We start from the raw sequence: 14,369 nt of genomic DNA, 5'->3' as shown, positions 1-14,369 counted from the left end.
GGCATCAGGGTCCTGGCCCTTTCTGTGTTTTGGGGCCTCTGTTTGCTTCTCATATTTGCATCATTGCCTTTACTCCCTGGGGGGGCAGAGGAGGGAGCTCCTGAAGCCATTTGGCCCTGCCAGCCTGGGGCCGCCCTTGTGCCTGTGCTGTGCTCTTTCTGCCTGGCAGTCCTGCCCTACGCAGACTCATGGAGGCAGGGCTCATGGGAGGGGCCTTCCCTTGGCCCCAGCCTTCCACCTGGGAACATCACACTCTCTCACAGACACACTGTGACCATTTTCTGTTGAACCTACGCTGTAAAACATTCTCTATACTTAGTTCGGGGGGGAGCAAAATCCAGAATCTGCTAAACACCAATGCTGTCACTCAGAGTTTGTGTATCTGCTGTCTGCGGAACTCTGGACCAGGCTTGAGGGATGCCTGGCGCTTCCACCCACATCTGGGGCAAACCAAACCCCCAAGTCACTGACATGTGGGTTTTTCTACTAATCACGTTGGCTTTGGCAATTCTCACCTTGTGTTCTCACCTGCACTTGGGCAGGACGGTGCACCCCAAGGCTGAATGACTGCCAGGGACCATTCCCCCAGAAGGGGGTCCTGGGGTTTAGTGGTTTGATTCTGAGCACCTCCACGCACAGAGCCCCTTAGTGGGTTCCCTAACTGGACGGCTAACCCTGCTGTGGAATCTGACTTTTCCTGGACCGAAGAGGACGGGCTTCTCTGGAGAAACTCCTTGGGCCTTGTGCCTGATGCTGGCTCGGGCCGCCCTGGCCACCCTCCCTCCATGCCCCATGGGACCAGGCAGCAGCATGGGAGGGGGCAGCTTCCAGAACACACTTCTGCTAGGGGCTCCTGGCCTCCATGCTGGCATGGCCACATCCATGGCCTGAGTGTGTGGTTGGAATGTTTTGTCAACACCAGTCCTAAGAGCTTCCCCAGATGAGTGAAGGAGAAGGGGACGGTGTGTGGGAGGATTGCCTCCCTTGAGACCCCCCAGCTCCCAGGATGCTTGCTGCCGGAGCTCTGCCCACGGTGGGGGCCATTTGACTTGACCTCCATCTTCTCCCTGGGCCCCTCACTGGCCCTCGCTGGCAGGGGCTCCTGCACATCTGCAAGGCCAAAGCCTTCTGCCAGGTGCAGGAGAAGTAAATGCAGGCCAGAGATAAATTGTATTTCCCTCTAACTCGGATGTGGAGTGAGAGGAAGGAAGCAGGAGTGGAGCTGAGTGTTAGTGAGAGGTGGCTGAGAAGGCGGGGTCCCGCTTCTTGCTTCCTTGGGCATTTGCTGTAAGTGCTGGGTTTCAGCCTGGAATGATGCAGCCTCTGCACTAAATTTGGTTTGGTGAACGTTCATGGCCCCGAATATAAACAGTGTTCTGGGCGTTCTTTGTGACTCTCGAGCCGAAACACTGTGGTGATCTCTCGTATCATCTGCTTGTTATGTAATGTGACAACATGGATATGAAATAGAAACCAGATGTCAGGGTGGAGCGGCTGAATTCTTCCCCGGCGAGGCCGCCGGGAGAGCAGGACTTGGGTTTCTCCTGAGTTACGGCGCCGAACGCCCTCAGAAAAACGCCTTTGGAGCAGTTTCTGGGATTAAGCGAAAGTCTGGGCTGAAGGTAAAGTACCAAGTCAGTATGATTAACTCTTTTTTAAGAAACTTGTAAGGGATTTTCTGTGCTGTTATGTAACTGCTCAGTGTCTTCCAGTGAGCTGGCGGCTTGTTATCAAGAATCCGTTTAGAATGTTTGAACTCAGCCTCTGGGGGAGCTGGGAGCATTGTGCCACCTCCAGGGGCCTGCAGCGCACTTTCAAGGGCTTGGGTGTAGAGGAAAGGGAACCCACCTTTCGCCCGTGACAGCCTTGCCCTTGGGTCCAGGAGCAATGAGGACTCGGAACATGAGCCCCCTGCTACAGGTACAGGCCCCGGGGGAGTGAGGGCGCTGGCGGACAGCAGTCTCGGCACTTTGTGTTAGCAGATTCAGAGTTTCTGCAGCAGCTGAACCCCTGCACTGGGCTGGACATGAGGACACCCGGAGGCCTGTTACCACACTCTGCCTGGAACTACATCGTGAACGTAGATCTTTGTGCTTTTGAAATACAAAAAAACGAGCTCACCTAGGTGCGAAGTGTAGTTCCGGAAGCAGTTTCTGGCTGTGGATGGAGGTTATGTATTCCATCAATGGTATCTTCATTATTGTTATTTTCCTTTGGTAGCTGGTCTTTCAGAGAGATCTGCAGATTCCTCACTTTGCTAAGAAGACTCTCTGGAAACAGGAAGCTAAGGAACTCCTCACTCCCAGGTTGATTACAGCCTCATGGAAGTGTGGAATTCTTATTAGGAAAGACTTGCTGAGTGCCAAGCAGGTTATCCTCTTGTCTCGTGTCACCAGGGTGCCAGCTTGATGAGGGAGAAAGTGACCCTGGCTCCCTCGCGTCCCCAAGGCCGTGGACTCCCCCCGGGTCTCTAGCTGTCTTGTCCCTAAGCTGATAGCTCATCATCATGGAGGGCTTCCTGCACGCTGACCACCCCCATCTCACAGATGAGGAAGCTGGGGTCCAGGGAGGGTGAGTGATGGGGTGCAGGGAGGGCGAGTGAGAAGGCCCAGAGAGGGCGTGTGATGGGCCCGGCTCTCACTGTTGGGAGTGGGATGGGCCATCCTTGGCTGCTTGCAGCTCGTTGCTGTGCGGCCGTGTGGCCGCTCACTGTGGGGGGATGGGGACACTTTCCTGGCTGTTGCTGCCGGGCCTTGTGTTCCGTTTTCAGGTGGGGATCAGGAATTCTGAGATAGTGGCAAAACGTGATGTGGCTCGGGGTGTGTGGAGAGGTGTGTGACAGTCCCCAAATCCACAGTGGCTGTGGGGTGGCATTTCAGGCTGGTAACCCTTCTGGAAAGAAAGCATGAAACACTCCGACATCCTCATTCCATTTTGCTTGTTCTAAAAGAGAACTTGAAGAAAATCATCCCAGCAGCGTTTGCTTAGACCAAGTTGAGGGTCCCTGGTGAGTCTGCGAGGTCCAGGAAGCAGAGACACTCACTTTATCTGGGTGAGAGGACGCAGCTGCAGAGACAGGCCGGTGACCGCTGGGCCCTCGTGTCTCTGGCAGGTCCCTGATTGGTGATGGGAGGGGGGTCCCTTTCGTAGCCACTTGGTCTTTTTGATGGCTTGGGGTACCCACCCTTCAAGCCCCTCTCTCCTGGGGCCCAGTGGCCTCCTCTGGGCGTCATGGGGAGCAGCTCTTGTGTCGGGGCCTCCGGCTCCTCAGTGCTGTGCTTCTAAACAGAACACCCTCTTGTTTCTAAAAGTAGCCCATGGTCCCCCGAGGGCCCTGAGCACAGCCCCCACTCATCTGAGGATGACCACTGGGGCACGGAGCCTGCCTCACGCCCTGGGCTTTGTGCCCAGGGCTCTCTTCTCCCTCCCTGTCAGGGTTTCCAGACCCCTCGTGGGCACCCAGGGTGGAAGGCAGGCACACAGCTGGAGGGTGTGGCCTGAGATGGGCCATCCGGAAGACTCGGGCCTCCGGGCTCACCAGAGTGCTGAAGGCCGGAGGGCGAGAGTGGGAAGGATGGCATCACTCACGCTACCGGTGGCCCCTGTGGTCCTGCGGCTCCTGCTGCTTCTGGGTCACCCTGGGCCCAGGGTGCAGGGCGCCCTTGGGGAGGTGCACACAGGAGGCTCAGGCCCTCCTTGGACACTCCTGAATGCCCCCGTGCATCCCTGAAGCTCTTTCCAGAAGGTTCTCTCGATCCTGTCTGGCTCCCCGGGGGTGTGTGGGAAACCAGGCCAGGGTTTCCTGGTTGTTGGCTGGGGTGGGGTCCTGCCTTCACCCCTTAGCATTCACCCCCTACCCATTATCACCGTGTAAAACCCTGTGGGCCCTGGGCCCTGGATGCTCTGCGCCCAAGGACCTGGGTTCTGCCATCACCTGGGCAGCGTGGGGGCATATAGGGGGTACGTGGGGCGCCTGACGTAGTGCCTATATTTGACCTTGTTTAGGTGAAGAGCACCCTTTCCAGCTTACATTTTGCATCACGACCGGGAAAGGTATGAAACGAGTGTGTCAGGGCCTGGATGATTTGATGGCTCTACGGGCCGAGTGTGGGACACAGGATAGCTTGGCCCTGGGTCAGGTATTAGTCAGTCCTGGCTGGCACCTGGGCAGGGACACATCCGTGGATGGGGCCCGGCCAGGTGGCCTCTGAGGTCCTCATGTCCACTGGAAGGCTGTGTCCTCTGTTGTAGTCACTCACTTGCTGGACCTGGGTGGGAGCTCACCCACCCGTGGATGGGCCAGGGAGCTCCCAGAATCGCTAGAGAGATGAACTTTTTTTGCCTTCTAAATGTATGAAAAGATGGGAAATGATAGGAAAATAAGTGGAAGTCAGATCTATTCAGGAAAATGACTTCCCAGGGAAGAGCTGGGGTCCCTCCAAACTCAGAATCTTGGGTTTCTAGAAGCAAGGCTGACCGAGGTGGGCAGCATTCTTTGGGACCTTGAGTGATGAAATAGTTACTTAAGTACAGTGTATCTCATGCGTAGCCAGGCAGTCTAGGACACTAGGAATCATTTCAGCGTGGGGAGACGCAGACACTGCACTCGCCCAGGGCGCTGCATTCATCTGAAGGGCCGGTGGCTACACAGCTCTTTATCGTGGTTCCTGCGTGGCCTCTTTTTGAATGCTGTCAGATTCAGGGCCCATGTGGGCAGCAGCAGCCTCGTTCCCAGTCGTGTTTAGGGAATGGGGTCAGAGGAGTACTTGCTAAAGCTTCCTGTGTGCACGTGTAATTGTGTGTGCATGTGTGTTAAATAAGTGTATTTCAACTTGAAATACAAGTGTCGTGGCCATCAGTCTAGGGATGGCTAGAATTTAGTCAGTTATTAAATGAAACTAAGCCACACCATCACAAATAATGTGAACATGATTGAAAATCACACTCAGTTCTTATTCATTTACCTACAAGTCTAGAAACTTTTACAACTTATTTCAGCATTAAAAGAAATAGTTTTTTAAAAAATATACAAAAATAAGGAAAAGTTTGAAAGCCTCTTGCCCCTCCGTCCCAGGCCTGACAGAGTGGCTTCCACAAAGAAAGAGGCAGAAGCCGGGGCCGTCCGTGCCTGCAGGACGCTGTTGGCCTCACAGATAACCCAGACTCCCCAGTAATGGAGCCGCAGACCCACAGTGAGCCACTCGCACCAGGCTCAGCCAAGCTGACAGGCCAGAGGAGTAGGGAATGTTCCCTACCATTGTCCAGAAAATGTAACGAGGGTGAAGGTGTGCCAAGCAGACTCCCTGTGTCAGCCCCGAGGCGCCTGCCATCGCTTTCAGAAACCTGACTACCAACCTGGATGAAAACTGCCTGCTTGGTCATGGCCGTGCAGTTAGAAAACACAGCAGCGATCCTCAGATGACTGTGGCCGTATTCGTGTTACTCAAGCTGCTTTGTCATCTGCATTTGAAGAAACGTGGTGAGCCTCCTGTGTGTACCCACGTGGCATTGGGCACCTCAGTCCCCTGCAAAGGCTAAGAACACAGAGCCTGCAGTACAGGCCCTGCCTCTTGACATGCCCCAGGCCGGCTGGAAGAAAGTGCGTAACTGTCCTATTGACGTGGTGAGGGGACGTCTGGACTCTGTGATGCTCACTGTGTGTTCTCTGCTGGGCCATGTGGCTCCCCACAGACATCCTGGGTGCCCAGTCATTCGCGTTCTCCTCTATGTGTGTATATATTATATATACATGTATTTACTAACTTTAGAAAGCCCCCAAGGGGGCCTTGTTTCTGCTTGACAGAGTCCATAGCGTGTCATTCCTAAGCCCCATTAAGGAGATTCAGAAGCAAGCAGTTACCCTCGGAGTCTGCACACCGGGCACAAGGGTCATAGCTTCGTTGAGAGCTCCTGACTCCAGGAGCCGAGGGCAGGACACGGTAGTGTTTACAGGACCTGGCAAAGGGGCACTGCCTTGTGTGTGTGGTTTTTTCGCCAGTCAGTCCCTTTTAAAAACAGCGTATCCTTTGAAGAACAAGAAGTTTACTCAGGCATAAGCAACTTACTTTGCACGTGGAGCTTTCAGGACCTTTCATGTCTGTTACGTTATAGCCTCTATCCTCATGGGGGCTCTGAGTTCAGCAGGGCCTGAGCTGTTAATCTGCTTTTTCAAATTATTAATAATGAAAGTAACACCATGCCACCACCTGGTATCATTTCATGCTTTCTATGTGCCTGGTGTTTACACGGCTTATCTCATTTAATCCTCCCAGCATGTAAACAGGTACCGCTCCTGTGTGGACTCCTTCCCCGAGCTCACACTGCTTGAGGCCTTCTAGCTCTGGGCTTTGTGAATATCCTGCTTTTATCCTCATTTATAGGTAAGAAAGCTGACTCAGAGAGGTTAAGCAGCTGGTCTGAGGTCAACTGCTATGGGTGGGGGAGCTGGGCCTGCACCCAGGGGTCTGATGCAGAGCTGGTCCTATCTGCTTTATAAGCTGTGGCTCAGAGGGCACACGGGGGGCTTGAGAGGACCCGGCGGGCTGAGATGAAGACTGGTGAGGCCTGGGAGGCAGGCACTTGACTGAGGCAGGAAGTGGGACCTTGGTGCCAAGCGTTCCCAGGGCCACGGGGCAGGCCTCTGGGGTCTGGTGGGTATCTAGGGTCCCCGAGAAGCCCTTGGCACGGGGCTTCACGAGAGCATAGGCGAGCGCCGCGCCCTGCAGTTGAGCACAGGGGATGCAGCTGTTGCCGCCGCTGGTGAAGAGGGAGGGGTGAGGCCTGCAGTTGCCGCCCGACGTTGTTTACAAGTGAGCAGTTTTTACAAAAAACATGGGCAGCGTCAGGGCTGACTTGAATTTTTTACTTGAGGCAACAGCTCAACCTGTTGGTTTCCTCAATTATGAGTTAAAAAAAAGAAAGAAAAAAAAAGAAAGTGGACAACGTAACATTGATGAGAGGATTTTAAAGGGAGAACAAGCTACAGGCTGTCCCGAGAAAGCAGCGGGGAGACCGCGGAAGCACGCTGCCAGGTCTTGTTCGTGGGGTGCTTGTGACGCTCTCACAGGACACTCTGGGGGCCACGCCACGGGTGCTCGGTGGCGACTGCAGAAGGGTGAGGGGCGTTTCCCTTCACACCAGACGGCGGGTCTTGATGGCAGAGGAACCAGGCATCAGAGGAGGACAAGCCAATCCGGGAGCGTAGATAAGAAGGAAGAGAAACTTACTTCACATTGTCAAGCTGTCGGGGCTTCCAGGGACCTTGTCCCCTAGCCCTGTCCCCGTGCCCTCCTGTCCCCAGGCCTGAGAAGCCGGGTGTGGGGTGGGAACAGGCCAGGGCCAGGTGCCTCACACCCTGAGGCTGGAGTGAGGCTCTGTTGCCACTTTGAATCCAGGGGCCCACCCTGAACTCTGAGCTGGTCTTCTGTTCAGTACGCAGAGGTGATGACCTCTCCCACCCGGGGGCATTTGAGGACTCCTGAGGTGGCAGGGGTGACGTCCAGCCCAGCATGCAGAGTGCCCAGGCAGTGCCCACACCTTTCCTCTCCCTGCCAAGGCACTCCGGGCCTGAGCCCGTGGGGCCCCCTGCTTGGGGCTGTCACCACAATGCCATTCCCCGCACGCCCAGCAAGTCCCTCCTGTGGGTGAGAGCCTAACTTGAGAGACTGTTTTGAGGAGGAGTGAGATGACCTGCCCTCCTCAAGAGTGAGCGGTTCTTAGATGACTGCCTTGAGCAGCGATGGATCTTCCTGCAGGGGTGCGCCCATGAAATGCTCTGCGTGAAGAACATTGCTGCCGTGCTCAGGCCCAGGGAGAGTGGAGGGTGCTGCGCTCTTGGGCTGGGTCCTGGCTCCAGGGTTGACGGGCTGGGCCACGTCCACAAAAAGTCACTGGATGGCTGGGCTGCTCCCGCCATGTCACTGGAAGAGGGGCAGCGCCCGCAGCAGTGTTTGGAGTGCTTGGTCATGGCCCCATGTGGATTCTCCTTCCTGGGGGAAGCTGTTCCGTCCCCAGGTTTTCAGCTAACTTATCTGAGTTTTGATGAAGAGAGCAAGGGGTTTTGCTAATCTGGATTCCTGTGGAAGGGCCTCCTCTCTCTGCTCCTGTTTTCTAGCTTGGCAACTCTAGTGCTAGTTCTGCAATATTCGAATTTGAGTAGCCAGAAGAATTTGCTGCCAGGGTGGCCTTGCCCTTGACTTTGAAATGAACTCAACCGAGACTTCGGCTTGACGCCTCCGTTGGCTGATGCTGGGTTCTGGGCTTTGGCCGCCGCCTGCCTGTCCATCACAAGGGGCCATGTTCTCCAGTCAGGACAGAGTTCTAAGCGTTTCACAGTAAAGCCTGCAGGACTTAGGTTTTCTGTTCTTGACAGACTGAGAATGATACTAAGAATGTTTTCTGATTGATTTGGTGAGCTGTCTGTTTATAGCATCATTAGAGATTATTTTCCATGGCTAGGAATTATTCTTGACCTCATAGTAAAGGACTCTGAAGCCCCCACCCCCTGCCTGTTTTTTTTGTTGTTGTTTTGTTTTTTTGTTTTTTTAAAGAAAAGACTTGTAGCATCAGTCTTAGGTGTAATCTCCTTGGCAGTAGTGAGGAGCAAGGCATCTGATGGAGAAACAAAGCATGGTGAGATTTTTACCATTCAGGAATCACACCGCAGTAGCATTGTAGTATTTGATCACAATTTACTCTTACTTTTTTTCATAAAGAAACAAATAGGCCTACGGTGGCTCTCACTTGTAATGCCAGCACTTTGGGAGGCTGAGGCAGGAGGATTGCTTGAGGCCAGAAGTTTGAGACCAATCTGGACAACATAGGAACACCTCCTCTCTACAAAAAAAATTAAAAACATTAGCTGGGCATGGTGGTATGCGTCTGTAGTCCCAGCTGTTCAGGAAGCTGAGGTGGGAGGATCCTTCGAGCTAGGAGGTCGAGGCTGCAGTGAGCCATGTCATGCCGCTGCACTCCAGCCTGGGTGACAGAGGGAGACCCTGTTTCAAGAGAGAGAAAAAAAAAAAGAAAGCACCGGCAGAATTTAGAAATGTAGGCCAGTGTGGGAGCCTTGCCTGGCATCACTGGCTGTGGGCTGCTGCTCTTGCCCTGAGCTGTTACTTTGAGAGCAGATCGAGGACTCAGCAGGCAGGAGGAATGTTCACGGCAGGGGCAGTTCCTGCACTGCACAGGCACACCACAGCCCCACCATCGCCCCTCGTCATGCCTGGGATGGGAGACAGACTTTAGAACCGGAGCCTGGGCAGAGGGAGATACCCCCTTCCAGAAGGGGCCTCCCGCCGCTGAGTAAGGGGGTGGCGCCCGGCTGGCTCCATGAGGGGATGAGGGGTACTGGCTATGCTTGACCTGAAGGGGTTCCTACAGGAAGGCCTTGCTCCCTGCCGGGGCTGAGGGACCCGGCTGAGCAGCAGCAGCAGGAGGAATGGGCAGTGCTCTTGGAGCCCAGAGGACGGGGCAGGGCTTGTCCTTGTGGACGGGCAGCCCCAGGAAAAGAGAAGCCCAGAGCCAAGGGCCCTTGCCCCAGGGAGGGGTCCCACATGGACCCCGAAGACGCTCCTCTGTGCAGCCCTTCCTGGCACTGCATGGACACGATGTACGGAATGAGGAAAACGAGCTTCTTTCCCTTCTCTTTCACTTCTCCCTCCCATCACTCAGCGTGCAATTATGGAAGAGGATAAAGAAGGAAAGAGCAGTCGGAAAAATTCCCTAAGAACCGGAGAGGGGAGATCGGGTGTTTTTATAGCTCCTGGGGTTCTCCGGGAAACAAAGGTGTGCTATTTCCACTTCTGTGTCTTCATTCCTGTTCTGCAGGAAGTTCAGCCTGGCTTCATCCACATGGGTGGAGCAGAGTCAAGTTCAGTTGGGAATTTTTTTTTTTTTCCTGCTCATTTGGAAAAAGAGGAAAAGACACTGGGATACAAAGAGGGCTTTATAAAGAAGAGGCCTCCTTGGTCCTCCACTCCAGGACTTTCCGCGATGGTGGAAATGGTCCATAGCGGCAGTGCCCGTCGGGGCAGCCACTGGTCACGTCTGGCTGTTGAGTTCGTCAGTGGCCACATCAACACGTGGATGGTGTGACCGAGGAACTGGATTTCAAATTAAATTAAATTAAATTTCAATTTAAGTAACCACATGTGGCCAGTAGCTACCTACAGTGCAGTCTCAGGAAGGCTCTAGACGGAGAGTTTGAGCATCGTCCTTTATCAGTGATTTGAATGGATGAGGCTTAATCTGTTTGAATTTCCCATTTGGGGTAAAAAGAGGGAATGCTTGTACTGGAACGGGAGTAGGTTCACAGAGCACGGCCTAGGCCAGCATCAGTGTGTTGCTGAGTTTACGCTCCTTCCCAGGGTTGTTCAGGAGACTGCAAGAGAAGTTCTGTGTTAGAGAGAGGGACGCGCTGACTGTGCTAGAGGAGTTCACTTAGTCACAAGGAGCAGAAATGCCCTCAGTGGCGTGGATTGAAAGGCACTTATGGATGGAATTCAGGAGAAATTCATGGAGCACGGCAGGGAGTCCTCTGATGGGACCCCTCTTCCTTCTCTGTCTGCCCTGTCTCCCGAGCCCCAGGACTCCCCGTCTCCCATCTGCCTGGTGCCCAGCTGCGTCCCTGCAGGCTCTCCGCTCTGTTGCTGGTTTGGTTCGTCTGGTGTGTGCCTCCCCTGTGACATGCCAGGAGCAGAGCAGAACAGCTGTGCCAGTCCCTGGGCCCCAGCTGGGCTGTGCTGGGTCCAGGGTCTATGAGAGCTGCTGGGAGGCTACCAGTGCAGGTGGGTGGGACCTTGCTCCACGATTCTACCCATGACGCTTCTCACTCAAGGAATTAGCTTTTGTTTCCGTGCATCCTATTGAAAATCACTTAGCCAGTAAGCAGATGTTGGCCCTTAGCCTGTTAAACATTAATACAAGTAAGCACGTGTCGCTGCCCTTCCGTTGTACAGCTGTGATAAACACCACTCGCCCTGCCTCGTGTGCCTGTCTCTTCTGGTTTCAGCACCCCGGTGCCATGGTTGTGCAAGGGGATCAGAACATCTACTTGAGATTAGACCATGTCAGCATTTTATTGGGATTGTTAGGCACCTCCATCCTGGTTATTGCACCATGCTCTGTCCCTGTACTGAAATACCTCTACTTGGCATTTAAAACAAAACAAATAAACCTATTGTACAGGATGGACCAATCATGAGGCATTTTCACTCTGATGTTGGCAGCGGATGTGTTGACGTTGAGAGGATATTTGTGGTGGCAGGCTGCCCCCAGTTCCAGGTTTTGGATATTTGGAATAAGGTAGGCTATGACAGTCCGGGCACGATAGCTTATGCCTGTAATCCCAGCACTTTGGGAGGCTGAGGCAGGCGGATCACGAGGTCAGGAGATCGAGACCATCCTGGCTAACATGAAACCCCGTCTCTACTAAAAATACAAAAAATTAGCCGGGCATGGTGGCGGGCGCCTGTAGTCCCAGCTACTCGGGAGGCTGAGGCAGGAGAATGGCGTGAACCTGGGAGGCAGAGCTTGCAGTAAGCCGAGATTGCGCCACTGCACTCCAGTCTGGGCAACAGAGTGAGACTCAATCTCAAAAAAAAAAAAGGCTATGGCAATGAAGGGATGCTTCCGGATTCAGTACATTTTGGAGGAAATAGTGTTGTTCATCATATGACACAGTTAAGTCTCAGAGAGATAATTAAATGAAAATCATTCTAATATGTTTGATTAAATGCCTTTCTAGCCTAGCCCCTGTAGGTGGAGTGTCATGATTTCCACATTGTTGGGTCCTGGATAAATGATTTAGCCACAGTCTCACAGCTCTGTAAAGAGTGGCAGGCTGTTCCTATCACTGCTGATCCTGTGTGTGCTGTGCACCGAATGTGGGTGGAATGAGGCTGCAGGGGCACCTGCGTTCCCAGTGGCTATGGTGACTAGATGAGGAGGCCCCTGTAGAGTGCACAGCATTCACCCGGTGAAAGTGTGATTGTAATAGCTGGTGTTGCTGGGACCCTAGAGTATCCACGGTGTGCATGCACTTGAACTTCAGGATACCCTGTTTCCCTCTGAGGTGCAAGAGCTCTGGTGATTCTGGATCCCTACTGTGTGTCAGGTTCTGGAAACATCTTCTCTCATCTCCCCGTGATGCCCAGGGGCTCCCCCAGCTTCTAGAAGCCACCGCCTGTCCAGGGCACCAGCCCAGTCTTTTCTCAAGCCTGGATTTGATCCTAGGTCTGGCTGCTTCCGGAATACCCAGATGGGCCTCTGCTGTTCCCTGAGCTTGCTGTCAGCAAACGTTTGGTGAGGAGAATTATTGGGTTTGGAATTTCTTGTTTATGTTTTAGTCCATTAATTTTTTTATCATGTGAAATATTTTAGCAACCCTAAAGACCCATGACACACAGGTGTCTCTTCCATGTTGTGCTAATTCCTGCTTTTTTTGGTGTCTTCTCATCTCAGCGTCAGTAGTAGTGGCCATGTGGGGACAGAGGCACTTAGCAGCAGTGGCGCCCGCAATAACGATTTGACTTGAGGGCCCTGTGGAAGAGGCACATGTTGCCGCTTCAATTCCAAGAACACTATTTACCTTTTTGTTTTGAAAGTTCACTTTCACTTTCAAGGTCTCAATTTTCTCGAAAGTTCTAAAGTGATAAACATAATCTTTCTAAGATTTTCTTTTTGTGTTTGTGGCCTTCGATGTGGCACAGCCCTGTGTCAGGTGGGGCTGAGCCCAGAGGGTGCTGAGGGGATGGGGCTCATGGTGACAGCATGGCACGATCCTGAGACAGGTCCTTGGCACTGTGATGGGCGCTGCCATTGGGGCCTGGCATCCCCAGGCCTCGTTAGCCAGCAGTGACCACAGGTGATGCACAGGCATTCTCATGCCCTGCTTCGGCTTCCCTCCATTAAGGAACACGTAGCACAGCACGGCTCCCCAGCAGCTCACGGCCGGGCAGCCAGGGAGCCGCAGAGTCTGGACTTGACCTCTGCACCCCCGTCTCAACCCTATGCTGTCACACCACGGTCTGAGTTAAATGGCAATGCAAAGCTCTGGGTCTCATATTCTAGTGGGGACCTTTGTGGCTTGCCCACATGTTGGTGGCATGGAGAGCTGCTCTCTGGGACAGCATGGGACCCTTTCTGGAGTGAAGTCCACTTTGGAGGTCCTGGGTTGCTGTCTGACGGAGCTGTGGGCCTGCCTCGACCTCCGGCCAAGGTTTGGGTGAGCGCTGGCTGCTCATGGGAAGGTTGGGAGCTCAGGCACCTTTGTGATCGCCTTGTCCTCAGTCTCCACTTCTGTCAGAGCTTACACAGAGCAGCATGTGGGGTCCAGAGGCTTTTGGGGAGCCACCTGTGCCCCTGACCCGAGGATACGTAGGCCAGCCCTTGTAAGAATTCCTTTTTTTTTTTTTTTTTTTACAAGAAAACAAACAGAAATGGGAGTTTTATTTGTTCCCTGCAGCCCCGCGAACATCTTTTGGAGCCATCTAGCGAGCTGATCACTTCTTGGGCGGGGACAATCAAACATTGAATGTTGAGGGAAATTAGGGCAAATGGCTCCAGGATTGTCCACTTTTGACAGACCTGGTGAGTGAGTTTAATCATTAATCATTAATCCACGCTTTCTAAATTTATCTGCCCCGAGGAATCTCCCGGGTGGAGGTGAAAGTCCTGGTTCCCATGCTCCCTTGACCTGACTGAAGCACAGTTCCGGGGCCCGGCAGTGGACACGCACCCCGTTTCATCCCTGCCTGGGGACACGTTTAAGCAGTGCTCCCAGTGACTGATTTTCAAGGAAAAAGAGCCAGAAATGATTAGATAAATGTGAAGTCCTAAAAAAGAAAACAGTGCAGTTTCTCTTAAATGCCAGCCAGCATTGTGACCCTGATCTGCCGAGGCCTTGCAAGGTAGTTGAGGCCGCAGGAAATGTCACGGGGTGACCTTTAGAATTAGAGTGTCAGCACTCAGCTGGCTGCCTGCATCTGAAAAAGGAGCCATTGTAGCCAGTGAAATGGGGAAAACCCAGAAAACCAGCTGGGCCAGGGCACTGCAGGACTGGCCATGACCACCCTGTGCCTCTGTCTGCAGAGACCCTGGTCCAGGCGGGTATTGGCCGCCTTCTGGGCAGAGCGCTGGTGTCCACGCCCAGGGCACACATATGGCCAAGCACATCCTCTGTGTGCGTGCATGTGTGCATACCTGCATGTGTGCATACCTGCATGTGTGCATGTGTGTGTGCTTTGAGAGTGGTGGCTTTCTGATTGAACAGGCAGAGCGCTCAAGGACATGGCTCCAGGTCAGCCTGTGCAGGCTCCAGTTTGGTGCTCCCCTTTGCTTGCTGGATTAACTTTGGACCATCCCTGAGC

At 53.5% G+C, this 14,369-nt stretch overlaps 1 protein-coding gene across 16 annotated transcripts in view; it reads left to right on the top strand.

Annotated features, from left to right (window-relative positions):
• Positions 1 to 14,369, top strand: part of HDAC4 (histone deacetylase 4) — a 353,093-nt gene that overhangs the window by 90,849 nt on the left and 247,875 nt on the right. The window contains exon 1 of one of the 16 annotated variants that reach the window (XM_055291153.2): positions 6,143 to 6,380. The exons of the other annotated variants lie outside the window; for them this stretch is intronic. The gene's annotated coding sequence lies outside the window, so the exon portion shown is untranslated. Of the gene's footprint in view, positions 1 to 6,142; positions 6,381 to 14,369 lie in introns of those variants that run through there. 16 annotated transcript variants of the gene reach the window in all.

This window comes from Symphalangus syndactylus, chromosome 8 (genome assembly GCF_028878055.3).
Source record: "Symphalangus syndactylus isolate Jambi chromosome 8, NHGRI_mSymSyn1-v2.1_pri, whole genome shotgun sequence".
Lineage (NCBI taxonomy): Eukaryota > Metazoa > Chordata > Mammalia > Primates > Hylobatidae > Symphalangus > Symphalangus syndactylus.
This window is presented reverse-complemented; position numbering and strand designations above follow the sequence as displayed.